Source organism: Canis lupus, chromosome 21, assembly GCF_011100685.1.
Source record: "Canis lupus familiaris isolate Mischka breed German Shepherd chromosome 21, alternate assembly UU_Cfam_GSD_1.0, whole genome shotgun sequence".
Lineage (NCBI taxonomy): Eukaryota > Metazoa > Chordata > Mammalia > Carnivora > Canidae > Canis > Canis lupus.
This window is the reverse complement of record NC_049242.1, coordinates 15210137-15229171: the sequence shown is the minus strand read 5'-3', so window position 1 is coordinate 15229171 and position 19035 is coordinate 15210137. Positions and strand designations below refer to the sequence as shown.

The window sequence follows — 19035 nt, the reverse complement described above, 5'->3', positions numbered from 1 at the left end:
AAGATACCATGATAATACATCAAGTTTTTATCCCATCAAGACCCTTGTTTCACTTTACTATCCCCATATACAAATCACTTGGTCAACTGCAAGCAATATCCAAGAGAATCAAGAGTTCAAACACATACCAAAAGATTTAGAGCAACAGAACAAAGTGAGTGCTGAGCCATACATAGGAGGAGACTTTACAAATACAATGATGTAAGCTGATAGTAAGAATATTATCTCTTTCTTTTGGGTATAATACAACTATAGTAAGATGCACAATATCAATTCACTCGATTCTTCATCCTCAATTTCTCTCTTCAATCTGTGATCTTGTTTCTACCACTATACAAACAACTTTCCCACATTTGAAAACAATGATCTTTTTCCAGCCTTCATCCTCCATGGCTTTCCTGCAGTATTTGACATCTTGGAGTGACCACCACTTGAAACTTCCCTTTTCTTCTGTCACACAGTTAATATCCTTGATGGTTTCTCTCTCCATTATATTTAATGTTTCCCTTCTTCCTGCCAGATATGAGAATTTACCAAAGTCTGTTCCTTTTTGTTATGCAATCTCTCTCAAATTTTTTTTTCTAAGTAAGTGCCCTGATGTCACCCCAGTCTTAATAAGTCTGAGACAGGACTAATCATGCCTAAATATAATCATCATTTTCTTCATTCTATTCTCTATGTCTGTTAAAATAATCCTTTTTCTTTTCTTTTCTTTTCTTTTCTTTTCTTTTCTTTTCTTTTCTTTTCTTTTCTTTTCTTCTCTTTTCTTCTCTTTTCTTTTCTTTTCTTTTCTTTTCTTTTCTTTTCTTTTCTTTTCTTTTTCTTTCTTTCTTTTTTTCTTGTAATCTCTACACCCAATGTGGGACTCAAATTTATACCCTTGAGATTAAGAGTTATATGCTCTACATACTAAACCAGCCAGGAGCCCTGGGAATCCTCTTTTTCACATGTCCTCTATATTTGTTTTCAATCTCTAACTAGCATCCTCTTTCAAATCCAAAACTATTACTTTCTGAAGATCATCAATATAACTTTCTAAAAACATTTCTGCCTTATCATTTTTCAGTATCAATTTATTCTTCATATCCTTTGAGAGTAACCTTTCTATAAAGCAATGTTATTGCACATAATTATGCTGTACAAGTAGCTTTAAGGTATCTTTCTTTATCCTTAAAGAACATTTCAGAACGTCCACCAGCTGTTTCCAATATACCTTTGTAGCTAGACCCTACTTCTTATCTTCAAAAATATTTTTGAGCCAAGTAATTGTGCTGAAGCTTATATAAAGCAACTCCTCTCTTTAGTATTTTTATTAATGTCATACAGTTCACCCTAAATGTCTTTATTTTAATCTATGCTTATTAAAATCCCAATTAATTTAGAAAAGTATTTTTGAATGACTAGAATTTCCCACGTACTACATTAGTGTATTAGGTCCTAGGGATATAATAGTAAAGAGAACAAAGCCTCTGCCCTCATGAAGCAAGATTCTATGTGGGGTAGGGAAAGCTTCTATTACTGTCAACATAAGGCTGTCTTTTCCATAAAGTCAAAAAGATTTTTCTTAGCAATCTCCTGGAATTTATCACCCTGTTCTCTAAACTGCCCCTACAAAAATGCTGATAATAATTACTACCATCATCTTCTGTTAAGTATCTACTACATGCCAGGCACTATCACAAGTTGATCTAATAATTAAAATAACCCTGAAAGCAAGACATTTTAATGTCAATTTTGCTATTAAGAAAGTCAAGTTTTTAAGTGAAGTGATTTCTCCAAGTTTACACAGTTTTAAGTAACATGAAATGGGATTCATCCTTCTCATTATTTAGTGATGAGAAATATGTGCTCAATACAAATTTGTCAAACAAAATTAAAGAATGAATGCATAAGGAGAGAGGCAGGAATGGAAGTATCTAGTGATGGAATCAAGGAAAGTCTAATGTTAAAACACTAGTCTTTATCCCTGATCATACATAGCACAGTCCCTCTTGTACTGTACTTGTTGTCTTCCTCAAGGTCCAACTTCTTATGTTGTATGTTATCTTTCCTGATTGATACACAGTCCTCTTGCTCAGATGAGGCACTATCTTTGATTTTTTTTTCTCTTGTGGCACCTATCATAATGACTTGCCCATAGAGCCATTTCACAAATAGCTATTGAAGAAGTAGATGAATTGAAACTTATATTAAGGGATTCTTACTTGCTATAAAAATCTTTCAAATCTCTCTATTTTCCAAAGTCCTCCTCACCATTGTCAATTTCCAAACAAGTGAACTGCCTTAATTTCCCTCTCATCATTTTACTTCAAATCTTGGTAACAATAAACTGTCTCCCTTTTCATCTGATTTTTTGTCACCCTTTCAGCAGCCTTCAAGATCAATCCATCAATCAACAAATATTTATTGAGTGACTATTCCCACCTTCTTTGCTAGCTCATATGATCTTTTTTTATCTGGTTTTAAAAGCACATCACTATCTTCACAGCCGTGGAAAAGAGCTATAGAGCTATATTGTCCTGCTAATTCATCTGCTATTTCATCTAGATCGCATGTTAATTTTTTTTTTTTGGTTGTTTTGTTTTTGTTTTTAAGTTGTGTGATTCTAGAAAAATGTTTTGATCTGCTTGTTTCAAAAAAAGTCACATCAATCTTTCTGGAACAGATGCTAAGGGAAAGCATTCCATTATTTATTTTATTTCACTATTTATTTATTTATTTATTTATTTATTTATTATTTATTTATTTTATTCACCTTTCTTGAACTTTAGGATCGTAATAAGGAGCAAATTATGAATTCTGTTTCCATCCCCCCCCCAAGCACACACACATCATCACCAGTTGATAAAATATGGAAATTGCAAAGTTTAAAATTGTTATATGCACATTTTTTCAGATTAGGCTAACAAAATATTAGTCATTTATGTACCATTTATATATATGTTATTGTATTGCTCCTCATAACAGTCCCACGTGGGTAGATAATAGTATTAGTCAATTTTACACGTAAATTAAGAGCTCAGGGTTGGCAAATTATTTGCCTAAAATTGCTCAGCTAATAATGTTCTGTGTTTTGAATCTAGATCTTTTCAACTCTAAATTTTGAGCTGTTTCCATTGCATTTTGCTGTATACAATGGTTATTCTTAAAAGTAAGAGGTGATCTATGATTGGAATATATGAAATTGCTGGTGTTTAACTGTTATGACTTACAAAATGTCAATTCTGCAAATTCTGCATGGTCCAACTCAATAGTATAAAACAACTGAGCATGGTGATTAGGAATTAGGATTCTGGATTCATATTGCCTGGGCATACAACATCATTCTCCCATCTCTAGTTAGGAATTTTGGGTGAGTTACTTAATTTCTCTGAAACTTGGTGTCCTTATTTACAAAATGGATAGTAATTATACTTACTCCTTTAGGATGTATAAAGATTGAATGACATATTTTTGTAAAGGTCTAGTGTTCAGCACCTAGTGAACCTTCAAAAATATTGACTACAGTTGTTTTACAGTTTTTCCTAGGTGTATAATCAGCATATTTAAATTCTGCCTATTTATCTTTCTAAAGACAAATGCATGCACACATGTGCATGGAGGGTGAAAGTAATGGTAGGTAGGGAGATTAATGGCTACTGTTTGTAGGAATTTCTATAAAAATTGACATTTGTATATATCAAGTGTGCTCACTATTCTTATAGAAGACTTGAATTATCCCTATTTTCTGCTTTAGATTCAATTAACTTATTTTTTTTTAAGATTTTATTTATTTATTCATGAGAGATATGAGAGAGAGAGGCAGAGACACAGGCAGAGGGAGAAACAGGCTCAATGCATGGAGCCCGATGTGGGACTCGATCCTGGGACTCCAGGATCACACTATGAGCCAAAGGCAGGTGCTCAACTGCTGAGCCACCCAGGTGTTCCTAGATTCGATTAACTTATATCAAATAAAAATCTATAGTGAAAAAAGGTGCAAACAATATATTTTTCAAAGAAAAAAATAAAAGCTTAAGTTTCTATATCTGTATCAGTGCTTCTAAGACAGATCCTAGAGTTTAAGAAGGGTCATGCATACTAAGTTGTGGCCATAACAATTGCTAGGCGCACCAGGGAGCTCTGGGTTGGATGTACTAAATTTCTCTCTAGACACCTACCTCTCACAATGCCAACTGGGAAACTAATAGTATAAACTCTAGACAGTTCATTATTAACCATAGGTCAGTTTTTTTTTTTTTTTAATACCCTCTTGGAAGAGGAAGACAATTTCAAAAGTGTGCTGCCATGAATCCCCAATTACATTAAATGAAATAAATTCCTGAACACTTTAAGAATAGTAAACAGATACTAATCAGACAGTAAATCTTGGGTGGAAAACATGAAGAATCAAAGATAGTAGGGCAGGGAGAAGATATGTGAGGAAATCAAAATCATACTTTCACCATATTATCACTTTCCTTAATGATCCTGCCTAGAATGTCATTGCTTGCCATGTTTTCTCTAATTCCTATTTATCCTTCATAAAACCTTCTAAAAAAAATCTAATGCCTCTATAAGCCCTACCTCTCTTTTCCTAGGTCTCCTACACATATCCATGCACAAATACACAGTGTACACACACATACATAGGCCAGGTTGTACTACCTCAGTTTCTCTGTGTTTACAGAGTACCTATGTAGATCTTTTCCCTGAGTGTATAATGTGTTGGCTGCCAGTTTCAGACTTTAGATCAATTAGACATGGATGCTAATCCTAAACTGGCTACTTATTAACTTTGTGGCTTTAGAGAAGATACATCAATTCCTCTTCAGTAAAATAAAATACAGTACTTTCCTCTTATCCATGGTTTCATTGTTTATGGTTTCACTTATTCAGAATCAAACACCATCTGGAAGCAGATGATCTTCCTCCTGACATATAGTCAGGTCAATAGAGTAGCCCAGCCCTGCATCATAATGCCTGCATCATTCACCTCACTTCACTCATCACAAGGGAATTTTATCATCTCACATCATCACAAGAAGAAGGGTGAGTACAGTATGATATTTTAAGAAAGAAGGAGAGAGACCACATTCAAATAAATTTTATTATATTTTATCATTATTCTATTTTATTATTAGTTGTTAATCTAGTACTGTGCTTAATTTATAAATCAAACTCTATTATAGGTATTATAGGTATATGTATATATAGGAAAAAAAACAATATATAAGATTTGGTACTATCCATAGTTTCAGACATCCACTGGGGGTCTAGGAACAAATTCATGTGGATAATGGGGGACTACTGTACTATTTATATTTACTCCAATAAGGCTTTTATAGGTTTTAAATTAAGTGGGAAATATAGCACAGTGCTCAAGATACATACTACAGAGCCAGATTTCCTTAACTTGATCTACCAGTTACTAGCTATGAGATATCTGCCTCAGTTTCCTCATCTGTAAAATAGGATTCATAATCTCCTAGAATGAATTAGTGGATTCGTATAAGTGAATATAATTAGTCAAATACTTAGAACAGTAGCCTGGCACATGGTAAGTGTTATTATTACATTCATCATTGTTATTAAAGCATGGTGAAGTAAGGAGCTTGGCAAATCTTTTCCCCAAAGAACAACTTCAAAATAGAACTGCCAAAAATAACCATATCTGGACTCTGGAAACTGATTAAAGGCATATGGTGAGTTGTAAAACTTTGATTCAAGAACCTCAGTTAATAACACTTGGAATCTGTGGTGTTCTAGCTTAGGGCTGCTCTTACATATCCCTTCTCCCAAATTCTGTGGGTACCAATACTTCTAACAGGGCAGGGAAAACTATGAAAATCAGCAGCTTTGTTGCCACTGGAGAGGGACAACTTCATTTGGAGTAGCATCTGTGACAACCTCATGCTCAGAGGTATTGAAAATAATAATGATTTTGGTAGCAAATGTCAGGAAAAGTGAATCCTGCAGTAGCTTAAGGTAGCGATACTGGTTGGTGAAAGCTACAGACTGTCTAGACAAGCTTGAAGTTTAATAGGGAAACTTGTAGAATGAGTCATGGGAGGTCTTGATAGTTTTAACATATGACTGCCAGCATGGAACACTGAGAGCATATTTGACAGTCTGTAGAGACTGAAGAAGGTCCTAGTCATTTACATATTCCTGACTGAATATGAGACCTTTCACATATGTAGAGGAGTTCTAATAAGGTCTATTGAAAAATAAAATTTCCAACAGATTTGTATACTGCTTGAATTTGAACACATTTCCTAACCCACATGCAAATCCGTTGGCAACTGTGCCTTACTGGCTTCAGGTGTTTAAATATAACCTCTAACCAATAATTGGCCCACCAATTATCTATGCGGATCTAGAGGCAGCCATAGGAAGCCAAAAGTCCAAAAAGGATGAAAAAAAAAAAAGGAAAGAGAGAAAGTAAAAGAAAACTCAAAAGAGACATCAGTAGCTAAACAATGCAGGGATGACAGACTCTACAGATCTAGCCCATAAATGTGACTAAATGAACACAAAAGATAAAAAGAAACAATTGGTGGAGAGGAAGAAACAATTCAGAATCAACCGTTGTTTTAACATATTATCATAAGGCTTATTTTAAAAAAGAAATGGTATAACATGCAAAGAAAGGTATGACTCATACACAAGAACATATGCACTAAATAGAAATTGTATTGAGGGATCCCAGATGTTGGAATTAGCAGATAAAAACTTGAAAGACAAAGCTGAGCTTTCCCTGTCCCACATTTACAACTAGATATCATACACATCCAACACAATCAACCAGAAAGCCTGGCAGAACAAACTCTACGGCTAAATATAGCAAAGAAGCTGCATCTGAAAGTTTGGGATGGTTAGAAAGGTTGAGGGAGGCTGCCTGCAGGATGGAGGGAGCTGTGAACAGGAAAGGGGGAGAGAAACAGGAGCTCACACCAGGGAACTCACATGAAGACGATTAATATCCATAACATTTGGCTTTAAAAACCAAAGGGGCTGAGTTCTATCAATTTTTAAAATCAATGGGACTTGGAGCTTCCAGCTTGAAACATCACCTGACTCAGCACTGGGTGAGCCTGGAGGGTGAGTGATAGCTGGGTCAATGCCTTAAAGAGGCCACAGCCTGAAAAAAAAAAAAAAAAAAAAAAAAAAAGAGGCTACAGCCTGCACAGAGAAGCAACATAACAATGTCAGTTTACACAATGCTGGAGGAAGGGGAAGAAACAGGAAAACAGATCTATTCATACTAATTTTGGAGTGTGCTGGGGCACTTCTCCAAAAATGAGGAAGCTGGAAGGTGCCATTCTTCTCCCCGCCCCCAACATAAACACAGAGCCACCTGTGAGAGGTGGGGCTGCAGATATACTTGCTATCCAACCTGCTAGCACTTCATCCTGCCCATGAGTTCTCCTGTCATCTCATCCACTCCAAGCTTGTTAGCCTTGGTCCTGGGCTCAGGACAAATTTGGTTAACACATGCACCTTGCCCAGCTGCTGGGTGTCATACCCAGCCATGTACCTTTAGCCCTTGACATGCTCCATGCTCCAGCCTTACATCCCTGGCTGCCTGTCTGCCACAAAGCTTTGGGGATCTGGCATAGGTCCAGTGGCACAGTATAAGCTTTTTTAACATCACCACCCTGCTCCCAAGTTCCTCCACAGGCACATCCCCTCAGAGCTGACTTGCTCAGGTCCGACTACCACCACAAGCACAGCCCACAACAGAGAGTCAGTGCAGACAACTGGATTGAAAGGAAAAGTGACTCAGACACAATAGAACAGTGTAAGCAACACACACAGGATATTCTTCTGAAGGGTCTGGTTCTGGTGAACAGGGGACACTGCACTGCAGGACACTCCAGGACTTTCTTCTTCATAGAGTCACTATTCTCAAGAGCAAAAGATAAAGCTAACATTCTTAACACAGAGAAACAGATACAGAGAGCCAGATAAAATGCGGCAGAGAAATATACCCCAAATGAAAGAACAGGACAAGGCCATGGCCAGAGATCTAAGCAACATGCCTGATAGAGAAGTTAAAAAAACAATCATAAGGATACTCGCTGGACTTGAGAAAAAAAATGTAAGACATGAGTGAGACCCCTACCACAGAGATAAGGAATAATGTAGCAGAGATAAAGGATACAATAAATGAAATGAGAAACACCCTTAATGGAATGAATAATAGGATGGAAGAAGCAGAGGAAGAAATTAGTGACCTAGAATACAGAGTAATGGAAAGTAATCAAGCTGAACAAATGAGAGAAAAGGAATTATGCAAAACAAAAATAGACACAGCATATTCAGTGTATTTAAATGTAATGTTTATATTAAGTGCATTAAATGTAATAACATTCATATTAGAGGGGTCCCAGAGGAAGGAGAGAGAGGAAAGGAGGCAGAAAATTTATTTGAAGAAATAGCTGAAAATTCTTTCTTTCTTTCTTTCTTTTTTTAAAGATTTTATTTATTTATTCATGAGAGATACATACAGAGAGAGAGGGGCAGAGACATAGGCAGAGGGAGAAGCAGGTCTCATGCAGGGAGCCTGACATGGGACTCCATCCCAGGTCTCCAGGATTAGGCCCTGGGCTGAAGGCGGCGCTAAACCGCTGAGCCACCTGGGCTGCCCTGAAAATTATTTCTGATCTGGGGAAAGGAAACAGATATCCAGATCCAGGAGGCATAGAGAACTCCCATCAAGATCAACAAAAGCAGACCCACACCAAGACATATTGTATTTAAATTGGCAAAATATAATGATAAAAAAATCTTAAAATTAGTAGGACAATAGAAGTCCTTAATTTACAAGGGAAGACCCAGAAGGCTAGCAGATTTTTCAAGAGAAACTCTGCAAGCCAGAAGAGAATGGCATGATATTCAGAGTGCTGAATAGGAAAAATCTACAGTCAAGAATGTTCTATCCAGTAAGGCTATCATTCAGAACAGAAGGAGAGATAAAGAGTTTCCCAGACAAATAAAAGCTAGAGTTTTTGAACATTCAACCATTTCTGCAAGAAATATTAAAAGGGATTCTCTGAGTGAAGAAAAGAGACCAAAAGTGATAGTATAAATGTAGGAAACACAAGAGCAGTAAAAAGGAACATTTCTGTAAAAAATTAGTCAAGGAACTAGAAAAAAAAAAAGGGTGTAAAATATACTAACATATACCTAAAATGTGGGAAGGACAGGAAAAAAGAATGAATTCAAACTTAAATGACCATCAACTTAATATAGACTGCTATATGCAGATGAGGTTATGTAGAAACCTAATGGTAACCATATATCAAAAGCTACTAACAAATATACAAAAACTAAACAGGGATAAATCCAAATGTATCATTAAATAAAATCAGTAAAACATGAAAGACAGAAAGAATCAGAGGAAACCTTCAGAAACAAACACAGAACAAGTAATTAAATGGCAATAAATACATATCTATCAATAATTACTTTGAATATAAACATTCCAATCAAAAGACATAGGTTGAAACAATGGATTAAAAAAAAAGACCTAACTATATGCTGCCTACAAGAGACTCATTTTATATCTAAAGATACCTACAGACTGAAATGAGTGGATGGAGAAACATCTATCCTGCAAATGGACATCAAAGAAAGATAGCAATACTTACATAGGAGAAAACTAACTTTTTAAAAAAAGACTGTAATAAGAGATGAAGAAGGACAATTCAATGATAATAAACAGGACAATCCAAAAAGAAGATATAATAGTTTAAAATATTTATGTACCCAACATAGGAGCATCCAAATACACAAAACGGTTAATAACAAACATAAAGGAACTAATTGATAATAATACAATAATAGTAGGGGACTTTAATACTTACATCAATGGACACATCATCTAAACAGAAAATCAATAAGGAAATAAGAGTTTTGCATGACAAATTGGGATAGATGGATTTAACAGATATATTCAGAACATTCCATCCTAAAACAGCAGAATACACATTCTTTTCAAGTGCACAGGAAATATCCTCCAGAATATTAGCCCATAAAACAACCTCAAGAAATTAAAAAAGATCACTCATCTTTTCTGAACACAATGTTATGAAAGTAGAAGTCAACCACAAGATTAAGAAAGACCACGAATACATGGATGTTAAATAACATGCTACTAAACAATGAGTGGGTCAGTCAGGAAATAAAGGAATAAATTTAAAAAGTACATGGAAAAAATGAAAATGAAAATACAATGACCCAAAATCTTTGGGATGCAGCAAAAGGAGTCCTCAGAGAGAAGCTTATAACAATACAGAACTATCTCAAGAAGAAAAACCTCAAGCAAATAACCTAACTTTATACCTAAAGGAGCTAGACAAGGAACAACAAACAAAACCTAAAACCAGCAGAAGGAAGGAAATAATAAAATTAGAGCAGAAATTGATAACACAGAAACTAAAAATATAATAGAACATATCAATGAAACCAGGAGCTGTTTCTTTAAAAAACTCAATAAAATTGATAAACCTCTAGACACTTACTAGAGAGAGAGAGAGAGAGAGCGAGAGAGAGAGAAGGGACTTGAATAAATAAGATCTCAAATGAGAGGAAATAACCAACACCACAGAAATTATAAGAGAATATTATAAAAAACACTATGCCAATAAAGTGGACAACCTAAAAGAAATGGATAAAATCCTAGAAACATATAAACTACCAAAACTGAAACAGGAAGAAACATAAATTTTGAACAGACTGATAACCAGCAAAGACATTCAAGTGGTAACTGAAAAACTTCCAACAAACAAAAGTCTAGGCTTAGATGGTTCCACAGGAGAACAACATTATCCTGATACTAAATCCAGATAAAGACACCATTAAAACAAAACTATGGGCCAATATCCCTGATGAGCATAGATGCAAAAATCCTCAATAAAAGACTAGCAAACTGAATTCAACAATACATTTAAAGAAATCACTCACCACAATCAAGTGGAATTTCATGGGTTGAAAAGGTGGTTCAATATTTGCAAATCAATCAACATGATAAATCACATCAAAAAGAGGAGGAGGGATAAGAACCATATGACCCAGGTATTTGGGTGACTCGGTTAAGCATCTGCCTTTGGTGCAAGTCATGATCCTGGGGTCCTGGTATCAAGCCCTGAAGTGGGTTTGCTGCTCAGCAGAATCTGCTTCTCCCTTTCTCTCTGCCCCTTCCCCCTGCTCATGCTCTCACTCGCTTTCTCTAAAAGTAAAAAAAAAAAAAACAAAAAAAAAACATATGACCATTTGAATAGATTCAGAAAGCATTTGAGAAAGTACAACATCCATTCATGACAAAAAGCCTCAACAAAGTAGGTTTAGAGAGAACATACCTCCCCAATATGATAAAGGCCATATATGAAAATCCCATACCTAATATCATCCTCAATGGAAAAAAAACAAAACAGAACAGAGTTTTCCTCCTAATATCAGGAATAAGACAAGGATGTCCACTCTTACCAATTTTATTTGACATAGTACTGGAAGTCCTAGCCACAGCAATCAGGTAATAAAGTAAAAAGGCATCCAAATTGGTAAGCAAGTAGTAAAACTTTTGCTATTTGCAGATGACATGATACTATATATAGAAAACCTGAGAGAGTCTACCAAAAACCTGCTAGAACTGATAAACTTAAAGTTGCAGGAGACAAAATCAATGCACAGATATCTGTTGCCTTTCTATACTCTATTAGTGAAATGGCAGAATGTGAAAATAGAAAACAATCCCATTTACAATTGCCCCCAAAATAACAAGATACATAGGAATAAACGTAATGAAAGATGCGAAAGACCTATACTCTAAAAACTATAAAACAGTGATGAAAGAAATTGAAGATGACACAAAGAAATGGAAAGACATTCCATACTAGTGGATTAGAAGAACAAATACTGATAAAATGTCTATACTATCTAAAGTCATCTACAGATTTAATGCAGTCTGTATCAAAATATCAACACAGAACTAGAATAAACAACTGTAAGATTTGTAAGGAACCACAAAAAATCCTGAATAGCCAAAGCAATATTGAAAAAGAAAAGCAGAGCTAGAGACATCACAATTCCAGACTTCAAGTTATATTACAAAGTTGAAGACAGGTGAATATAGAGAATCACATGTAATGAGAACAGAAATCTCCAAAGGAACCAGTGTCAGTATATGATACTGTGAACTGTAATTGATGAACTGTGAAGGCTCAGTGTGGACAAGTCTGAGAGTTAAGAACTCCAGAAGAGGGATGCCTGGGTGGCTCAGTGGTTGAGTGTCTGCCTTTGGCTCAGGGCATGATCCCAGGATCCAGTATCGAGTCCTGCATCAGGCTCCATGTGGGGAGCATGTGTCTCTGACTCTCTCTCTGTCTGTCTCTCATAAATAAATAAATAAATCTTAAAAAAAACAAAAACAAAAACAAAAAAACTTAAAAAGCCCCAGAAACACCAGACGGGTTCAGTCAGTCCTTGGGGTTATACCAACACTGGTGAATTTTATCTCTGGTAAATCTAATGGACTCACAGTAAGGGCAGGAGACAACTCCTAGAAGCATCCAGCAGGGGGAGGGGCAAAGAGAACTTGAAACATGCCAGAGTATTCTGTTCTAAATAAGGCCTGCCCTGAGAAGAAATCATTTTACTAGAGCTTAACCTACATGGGGAAAGGAAATGTGAACTCCAGCATCCCTCTAGAGGTTCTGGACCATCTAGAGGGGGAACAACAGAGAAGTACTGGTGACATTTACAGTCCAAGGTCACAATCTCATGAAAAGACTAAACTAAATCATAAAAGTATGGATCATTATCCTTGCCCTGATACCTGACCGTTACATTACTGAAGGCCTATTTACTGCAGTTCCTTTTACCTAGTACATCACGTCCATCTTAACAAAAAATTACAAAGCGTAATAAAAGGAAAAACACACAATTTGAAGACATTGGACAAGTTAAATAACCACTGTCAGATATGGCAGGAATGTTGAATATCAGACCAGTTCTTAAAAAAAAAAAAAATATCCTAAGAGGTTTAATGGAAAAAGTAGACAATATTCAAGAACAGATGGATAATCTAAGTAGAAAGATGGAAACTCTAGAAAACTGAAAAGGAATTCTAGACATAAAAACATTGTAATGGAAATAAAGAATGTCTTTAAGTGGTTTCATTAGTAGCTTGAGGATGGCTGAGCAAAGAATTTGAGGATATGGTAATAGAAACTTCTAAAACTGAAAGCCGGGCAGCCCAGGTGGCTCAGCGGTTTAGTGCCGCCTTCTGCCCTGGGCCTGATCCTGGAGACCCAGGATCGAGTCTAATGTCAGGCTCCCTGTATGGAGCCTGCTTCTCCCTCTGCTTCTTCCTCTGCCTGTGTCTCTGCCTCTCTCTCTCTGTCTTTCATAAATAAATAAATTCTTAAAAAAATAAATAAACTGAAAGCCAAAAACACAACAAAAAACAAAGACATAAAAAAACCCAAAATATTAAAAAAAAATTGAGATACCTATATAAGAAGTAATGGGAACACGAGAAGAAGAAATGGAAAAAAGAAAAACAACCAGAAGCAATATATAAAGCAATAGGACTGAGAATTTTCCCAAACTGTCAGGCATCAAACCTCAGATCCAGGAAGCTCTGAAAAAACCAAGAAGGTTAAATGCTAAAAAACAAAACAAAACAAACAAACAAACAAACAAAAAAACACAAAAAAAAACCTATAGCTGGGCATATCATATACAAATTTCAGAATTTCAAAGAAAAGAAAAAAAAATTGAAAGGGGGGGTATATTCCCTATAGAAGAGTAAATACTGGAATTACATTCAACTTCCAGAAAAGATGCAAAATGTTTTAAATATAAAAGAAAACAAAAACACGGACTTCTGCACTCTGAGGAATCATCTTTCAAAAGTGCAGGAGAAACATACACTTTCTCAGACAAAAAAGAAAAATTGATTAAATGTGTTGCCAGTAGACCTGCTTTGCATGAAATGTTAAAAGAAGTTCTTCAGAGGGAAAAAAAAAATGATAAAGTGTAGAAAAATGGACCTTCAAAGAGAAAGGAAAAATATCAGAGAATACGTAAAACAAAAAATGTATTTTTCTTATTCTTAATTGATCTAACAGATAACAGTTTTTTAAAAAAATAGTAAACAATATATTTGATTATACTTATACCTCTATGGCTAGATAGATGTATCAGTAAGGACTTAGCTGAACTCAACAGTACCATTAACCGTCGACAATTAACATCTATGCAGTATTTCATCCAAAAATAGCAGATTACACATTCTTCTCAAGCTCACATAAAACACTTACCAAGATAGACCACATTATGAGTCGTAAACCACACCTTAACAAGTTTATGAAGTAGAAATTATACAACGTCTGCTCTTAGACCACAAAGAAATTAAACTAGAAATCAATAATAGGAAGACAGTTTGAAAACCCCTCAAATTTAACTTGAATATTAAATAACGTCCTTCTCAATAACACATGAAGAAATCTCAAGAGAAATTTTAAAATACTTTGAACTAAATGGAAATGAAAATACAACTTAATAAAATTTGTGGGAGGTGTAGAAAGCTCGGCTCAAAGGGAAATCTATAGAACTGAATGCATATACAAGAAAAAAAGACCTGAAATGAATAGTCTAGCCGAGTGTAGGAAACCACAGGGACAGTACAGTGTGAGCTGTAACATGGTGCTGCTAGCGTCCCTAAGTCCAACATGGGGAGGTGGTTTACCAGAACACACAGAGAGCCTTGCAGGCACCACCATTTCCTCCGCCTGTTTCCTCCCACTGCTGAACCCAGTTAGAAACCTGAGGACACAGAGGCCTGTTGCCCTAACTATACAAATCAGCCTCCTTGACAAGGAGCAGAAAGTTAATTTAGGAAAGGAAGTGGAAAATAAATGAAAATATCAGTACAGGGGATCCCTGGGTGGCACAGCGGTTTGGCGCCTGCCTTTGGCCCAGGGCGCGATCCTGGAGACCCGGGATCGAATCCCACATCGGGCTCCCGGTGCATGGAGCCTGCTTCTCCCTCTGCCTATGTCTCTGCCCCCCCCCCCTCTCTCTCTCTCCCTGTGACTATCATAAATAAATAAAAATTAAAAAAAATATATCAGTACAGTAGGCCAGGGCATTGCCAACTAACAGGATGAAGAAATGTGACATTGCAGGGCCCAAAGATGGGGAACGGCTCTCACCTTAACCCTTTGAAGGTGTTCCACCCCCGCCTTCCCCCCACCCCCCACCCCCCACAACTCCTATCTTCCTGACTGCACTGCCACTCACCTCCTCTCCTAGCCCTCTTCACACCATTATTTAACAAAGTGTCTCACCAGCTCCCGGAGACTCCCCAACCTCCCTGATAGGTCAAAGGGTCCAGCCCCTTTGCACCTTCTATAGTCGCACAACCACTGACTGCCCTCAGGCAGTAGCGTTTGAGACTAAATGGAATGACAAGCGGCCTAGATCAGGCTGCTGCAGAATTTGGGCTTGATCTTTACAGAGAAAGTTATCTTTTTTACTTATCTAAATTGTGACAGGGAAACTTTACACACAAAAATCAGTGATCTTTAAAGAGTGCTCTTATCTCATTTAATCTTAAAAAAATCCTCTAAGATAGCTATTACTATCTTTATTTCAAGCATCTGGATCAGAATCCCAGTAAGCTTGCAGCAGAGCCAGAACCCTTAAGAGGGCCACGTGACTTCACTCCCTCGCCACTCGCTCCTAACCATTACAATTAGTATCCTAATTGTTATTCATTTCTGAACATCTGCTTTGATTTTGCCTTTCAGGGCTCTAGGAGGGATATTTTTAAAAATTTACAAATGGCTCAAAATTTTTCAGTAACCCTTTGTGACTAAATTTTAGTTTTATCACATTGTGTTTAGAAAATTTGACTAAATGGTTCTACTTTCAGGAATTTATCATGGTTTACTTTAAGGCCTAATAGTAAGGTCAACTTTTGTATTTGTTCCTCAGAAGGTTGAAAAAAAGTTACCAAGTTTAAATAGTTTTATTTTATTTTTTTTTAAATTTATTTATGATAGGCACACAGTGAGAGAGAGAGAGAGAGGCATAGACACAGGCAGAGGGAGAAGCAGGCTCCATGCACCGGGAGCCCGACGTGGGATTTGATCCCGGGTCTCCAGGATCGTGCCCTGGGCCAAAGGCAGGTGCCAAACCACTGCGCCACCCAGGGATCCCCCAAGTTTAAATAGTTTTAACACAAATTAAAAAGCAGATATTGTCAGTGCACCCAGATGGTTCTGGTTAAGGCCTGGCTCTCGATTTCTGCCCAGGTCATGATCTTAGGCCTGGGATCCAGCCCCATTTCAGGCTCCCACTCAGTGTGGGGTCTGCTTGGGATTCTCTCTCCCTCTTTCTCTCTGTCTCTCCTCTCCTCCTGCTCCTCCCCTGCTTATACATGCTCTCTCTCTTTCTCTCTGAAGTAAATAAATCTTTTTTTAAAAAAGTAAAAGGCAGATATTGTCAGACCAGATAAAAAAGATTCAGCTACATCTTGTCAATTATAAGCTGCCTGTTTTTAATGTAATGGAAACAGATTGATTAGAAAGAAAAGGATACAGTGGTAGTAAACATTTCTGTAGTGCTTATTCTGTGTCAACAACTGTTCTAAGTACTTTATATGAATAGCTCATTTATCAACCATTGTATGAGGGATGTACTATTACTATGGCCAGATACAGATAAAGAGAAACTAACTTATCCAAGGTCACACACTGTTCATATGAAGTTTGTATTTTTATATTTACAGAGCATTCAGTTACCAGGAACTTAGCATGAACAATGTTGTAATAGAGCAAAAAATATACATGTTTTTGTGTATGTGTACAAATTTTGCTTTTCTATACCACTCAATATACATAGCCTTCAAAATATATTAAAATCAAGTTTTATGCCAATAAATCTATAAACCTATGAGCTATAAAAGCAAAAGGGCATTTGTCTATGTAAAACAGTAGTCTTCTAAATTGCTAAAACAAGGAAAAAAGGTTAAAAAGGTAGAAATGAGATGAACCTACTAACACTAATTAAAAGAAAGCTATAATGATGATATTAATATCAAAGTAGATTTCATAGGAAATACTATTACCAGAGATAAATGATGAGCTGATTTTTTAAGACGATATAAAGATTATCAGTGTTTATGCTCCAAATAAAAAGGTTCAAAGGACATGAAACAGAATTGATTAGAATATCAGGAGAAACAAATAAATCCACAAATATAGGTAAAGATTCCAACATCTCTCTTTAAGTGTTTGATAGAATAAGTACATAGTCACTCAGTAAGGATTTAAAGCCCTTGAACATTATCAATATACTTATCTAATTGGCAATTATGGAACATTCTATCCAGTAACAACAGGACATACGGTCTTTTAAAGTGTACCCAGAATGTTTACCAAGATAAAGGCACATTCTGGGCCATAAAACAATTCTCAGTAAACTTAAGAAAAGATTGAAGTCATACAAAGTACATTCTCTGTCCACACAGAATTAAAGTGGGAATCAATAACAGAAAGAAAAAATAAATAATCTAAGCCTCACCTTAGAAAAAGAAGAGCTAATTAAATCCAAAGTAAGCAGAAGCAAAGAAATAAGAAACAATAGAGCAGAAATTGGTGAAATTGGGGGAAAAAAAGGAAATCAATAGAGAAATATCAATAAAACCAAAAGAGAATTCTTTAAAAATATCAATGAAATTGATAAGTCTCTAGCCAAGCAAAAATATGAGAAAAAGAGAGTTGATATAAATTACTAGAATTAGCCAGGAAAGATGGGACATCACTATGGATCCCATGGACATTAAAAGGATAATAAAGGAAAAGTATGAACAACTGTATGCACCTATCAATCTGATAGCCTAGATGAAATAGACCATTTTCTTGAGAGGCACAATCAACCAAAACTCACAAAAGAGGAAAGAGACGATCTGAAAACACATTTTTTTCTATTAGATAAATTGAATTAATTATTAACAACCTTCTAAAATAGAAAACACCAGATCCCGATGGGCTTACTAGTGAATTCTACCAAACATTTAAGGAAGAAATTATACCAATTCTCTGAGATTTCTTCTAGAAGTTAGAAGTGGAGAGAACACTTCCTAATTCTACAAGGCCAGTATTACCCTAATACCAAACAAGACAAAAAATTAGAAAAAAAAATAGCTATAGACCAACAGCTCTCATAAACATGGCTGTAAAAATACTCAAATATTATTTATATCACTGTCCTCTGCATAGCACTCATTATAATCATATTATATTTTAATTGTTTATTTGTGTTTTCCTATTCCATTACATTTCAAGCTCTCCAAGGGCAGGAATTATGCCTTACTTATTGTTCTGTATGACTATCTACCATAGTATCTGGTATATCGTAGATTTTCAAAAATATATGTTACACTGAACTTTGTCAGATCCAAAACTTCCAGGTTGGGAGAAATCACAGAGGTCCTCAAAACCAACTTCAGAAGCTCAGAAAGTTCTACACATTAAGTAAGTGAATACTTGCTGCTTAGAGACATTATTCCCACCTAGATCCCCAGAGTTATAGGCTACAAATAAAATAAAAGTGATAGAGAATGGATTTCATAAAGTATATTTATGTAATCAATTTGTCAACATGATCAGCTTCAATAAAATAGTGGAAATAGTGGTATGCTGAGCATAATAGTAAGGCTGTAAAACTACTTTTGAAGCAAAAATAAGCTTAATTAAGTTAACTATACATACCACTTACCTGCTAGTAGCATAAAAATAAGTATGAGTAGCAATTATTGATAAATATCTTTCTGAAAAAATTTAACAACCACTTAGTTGTTTATTTCAACTTGTTTTCATCCTTGTAACTAGAATATATTATGGTGAGTCCTATGGGCGTTCATTAACTTCATTTGACACTGATGTTTAAAGGTTTTACTAAAGGGGACCCTGGGTGGCTCAGTTGGTTAAGCATTTGCCTTCAGCTCAGGTCAAGATCTTGGGGCTCTGGGATCAAGCC

The 19035-nt window shown here is 35.9% G+C and overlaps 1 protein-coding gene and 1 long non-coding RNA gene across 34 annotated transcripts in view; one reads left to right on the top strand and one right to left on the bottom strand.

The window, feature by feature from the left end:
* Nucleotides 1-19035, bottom strand: part of DLG2 (discs large MAGUK scaffold protein 2) — a 1987603-nt gene that overhangs the window by 649562 nt on the left and 1319006 nt on the right. The window lies entirely within an intron of this gene.
* Nucleotides 18451-19035, top strand: part of LOC102153013 — a 104720-nt gene continuing 104135 nt past the window's right edge. For all 5 annotated transcript variants that reach the window (XR_005375588.1, XR_005375584.1, XR_005375585.1 and 2 more), the window contains exon 1: nt 18451-18530. This is a non-coding gene — a long non-coding RNA (uncharacterized LOC102153013). The remainder of the gene's footprint in view (nt 18531-19035) is intronic.